Below are 4082 nucleotides of genomic sequence, written 5' to 3' on the forward strand. Positions count from 1 at the left end.
CGTAAAGGACTAATGACATTTTTTTAAATCTACTGATGTAATGTTATATTTATGGGTGGAACTCCACTTTAAATCCTGGCCAAGATTTTAACCCTATAATGTCTTTTAAGAAAACTAACAGCATTGTAACATATTTTCACACATACATATGTAACATTTGAGTGGCTCAGGAGAAAAGTAATCATAACACACAATATTCATTTTAGTACTTCCATCACAATAAACCATTGTACTTTCCCTTTATTCGATGATCACTCGCGTGTCCTGTGCTGGAGGTAATAACAAATTGTTCGCATTTTTCAGACTGAATTCTATAAATAGCGTTGTGTTGTCAGTTTATCGGAAAAGTGACTCAACTGGTAACTATGAATACAATAGCGCTGTGTTCGTAGACAACTCTTTTTTGTTTTTCTTTTTTGTTCTGTAAACACTTTTTATGTTAAGGTGTCACCTAATCCCCAAAGCTCAAAACAAGTTTTCGAATCCAGCATTACCTATAAAGCAACACTTCTCGATTGTAATCCATAAACAGCCAAATGTGCTTTCTGCCACCTGGACTGCGGCGCCGTCCACGGAAGAGCTTTCCCCGCTTATGAAAGAGCTTTTCAGGGACGAGCAGTGCCGCGTATTACGCAGACATGTGCGGTTCGCTTTGTTCCGAATTTAAATTCGGATACATTTTTTAACCACTTCAGCCCCGGAGGATTTGGCTGCCCAATGACCGGGCCACTTTTTTGCGATTCGGCGATGCGTCGCTTTAACTGACAATGCGACGTGGCTCCCGAACAAAATTGGCGTCCTTTTTTCCTTTTTTCCCCACAAATAGAGCTTTCTTTTGGTGGTATTTGATCACCTCTGCGATTTTTATTTTTTGCGCTATAAACAAAAATAGAGCGACAATTTAGAAAAAAAATCTATATTTTTTTACTTTTTGCTATAATAAATATCCCCCAAAAAACACGTGGAAAACACGTCGCACGACCGCGCAATTGTCAGTTAAAGCGACGCAGTGCCGAATCGCAAAACCTGGCCAGGTCCTTTACCTGCCTAAAGGTCCAGGTCTTAAGTGGTTAAAGTGTTACTAAACCCGCAGCAATACAACCAGTCTGTATATGCAGTAAAACATGCTTGTTATACTCACTGTGGAACCCAAGGGGTTAATCCTCTGCATTGTGTAAAAAGGCTGTTTGATCCTGTCTTCTCTGATCCTCCCCCTTCTTCCTCTGTCAGTAATAGATCTCCTGATAAGGCAGAGCCTTTGGAGTCACTCTGCACATGCTCAGATTGGTGTGTATTGTTCTATTCTTTTGTTTTTTTTGAATTTCATTCTATTCTTATATTTTCTAATCAATTCTTTTTGTATTTATTCTGTTCTGTTCTGTTTGGATTTTATCCTATTCGGAAATTCCAATTTTAGAAGAAGGTTTTATTCTTTCTATTTTATTTTAGTCTATTTTTTCAACTTAATTCTATTGCTTAATTTTCTATTCTATGTAATCTCTTCAGTAATTCGCTTATTGCGATTTTTCTTTTACCAAAAATAGGTAGAAGAATACGTATCGGCCTAAACCGAGGGAAAAAAATGTTTTTTTATGTATTTTTTGGGGGATATTTATTATAGCAAAAAGTAAAAAATATTGCATTTTTTTTTAAATTGTCACCGCAGAGGTGATCAAATACCACCAAAAGAAATCTCTATTTGTGGGGAAAAAAGGATGCCAATTTTGTTTGGGAGCCACGTCGCACGATCGCGCCATTGTCAGTTAAAGCGACGCAGTGCCGAATCGCAAAAAGGGGCCAGGTCCTTTACCTGCATAATGGTCCGGGGCTGAAGTGGTTAATGAACATAAAAATTTACCCCAGTCCATTCCCTTTTCGCTGCACAAAATAAACGACAAAGTTATGGAAACATTCAGGATGTTACATACAGAAGATACATTCATTGTGACTTTTATCTGCTACAATGTAACACAATGTAACGTCACATCTCCGGTATGACAACGCGGCTTCTTATACACGGGTCTTGTGTCATCTCCCCGTCTCCAACCTGGCAATTGGTGAAGTCCTCCATGTACTCCCCCTCCCCCCTATTTCCTAGTGCCTGAAACATGTTGGAATATCTGACCTGTGTAATATAATATAACCTGATTGGCTCAAAGTGCTGCCCCTCCCCCCCCTCATTTATTCGGATTACTGGGATTTAAAGTGGTTGTAAACCCTCCATATACCCAGTGCTGTCAGTCGGTGCCTCAGATGATACAAAGAGATGGTGAGTTGTACCTGTTTATCTGCCGACGTCTCTCCTCCTACATGAGTCGCACCTGTTTATCTGCAGCCTTCTCTTCTCCTACAGCGGATCAAAATGCAGAATTTACGCAGCTTGTCCCAGCATTCAGAAAGCAGGGGAGCCGAAGTTACACACGCTCGGTTTTCTCGGCAAGAAAACTGCTGGCAGAGCTTTCTTGCCGAGTAAACCGAGCGGCGTGTGTGTACGAGGCTTTCAGGATTCCCGTCGGGAAATCTGGCCAGAATCTCGACCAGAGAAAAATAAATGTCCTGCTCTCTATGGGCCAGATCCACGAAGCCCGGGTGCAACGTAACTTTTCGGATTTAAGTTACACCGCCGCAATTTTTCCAAGTTAGTGCCCGATCCACAAAGCACTTACCTGGAAATTTGCGGCGGTGTATCCTAAATCCGGCCGGCGCAAGGCAGGCCAATTCAAATAGGGCGAGTCCCATTTAAATTAGGCGCGCTCCCGCGCCGGACGTACCACGCATGCTCCGTTTCCGAACTCCCGCCGCGCTTTGCGCGCCGTGACGTAATTTTTTCGAACGGCGACGCGCGTAGCGTAATTCCGTATTCCCGGACGGCTTACGCAAACGACGTTGATTTTTACATTTCGACGCGGGAACGACGGCCATACTTTAGACAGCAATACACTTGCTGACTAAAGTTAGGGCATCAAAAAAAAAGTGTAAATTTACGACGGGAAACTAGACTAGCGGCGACGTAGCGAACGCAAAAAAACGTTGTGGATCGCCGTAACTCCTAATTTGCATACCTGACGCTGGTTTACGACGCAAACTCCCCCCAGCGGCGGCCGCGGTATTGCATCCTAAGATCCGACAGTGTAAAACAATTACACCGGTCGGATCTTAGGGATATCTATGTGTAACTGATTCTATGAATCAGCCGCATAGATGGAAACAGAGATACGACGGCGTATCAGGAGAAACGCCTGCGTATCCCTTTTGTGGATCTGGGCCTATATTCTTGTCGGCCTGTTTCCCGACGAGAAACCCGAAGGGGTATGTATACTTGCCTGTCACCGTGGAAACCCGCGCATGCTCAAAATGACTTTGACGCATGCGCGGTACAGGGCCGTCTTTAATATGGTTTGGGCCCTGGGCAAACATTTTTTTGGGCCCCCCTCCAGCTTATTTTGGGCCTGGCTGGTTCACATGTATGTTTTGGGCGGTCCTCATTTGTGCAGGTACAGCAGTCCATTGATTTGAATGGGCCGCCATGCCTTTGTTTCCTGCAGAAATGTATTTAAAAATACAGTTGCCTTGAAATCCATTCTGCTTTTGCACCATGCTACTTACCTGCAGGTCTTGCACACACAAACGCACTGTATTTTTAAAAGCGTGACCTAAACATCTAAAAATGCAGCAAGTTTGACAGCGCGGGAACTGCAGATAAGTCACAGCAGACAGCAGAATGGACAGACAGTGCTGTATTTCAGTGCTTGATGGGCATAGGCGTGCCGTGTGCGCAGCCTATTACATGAGGCATGCGCTTTTCTTTGCAGGAAACGCAGGCATGGCGGCCCATTCAAATGAATGGGCTGCTGTGCCTGCGCAAATGTGGGCCGCCAAAACACATACATGTGAACCAGCCAGGCCCAAAATAAGCCCATCAAGCAGTTAAATACAGACAGTAATGCCATGTGTTCTGAGGCTTTACTCAGCCTGGACTGCAGGTCTGGTCTGTGATTTAAAGAGTTCCTCTATTTTACACATGGCATGGCATGGGGTCCCATGGTGCTAAAGCAGAATGGACAGACGGTGCTGTGACCCCA

This window comes from Rana temporaria, chromosome 5 (genome assembly GCF_905171775.1).
Source record: "Rana temporaria chromosome 5, aRanTem1.1, whole genome shotgun sequence".
Taxonomy (NCBI): domain Eukaryota; kingdom Metazoa; phylum Chordata; class Amphibia; order Anura; family Ranidae; genus Rana; species Rana temporaria.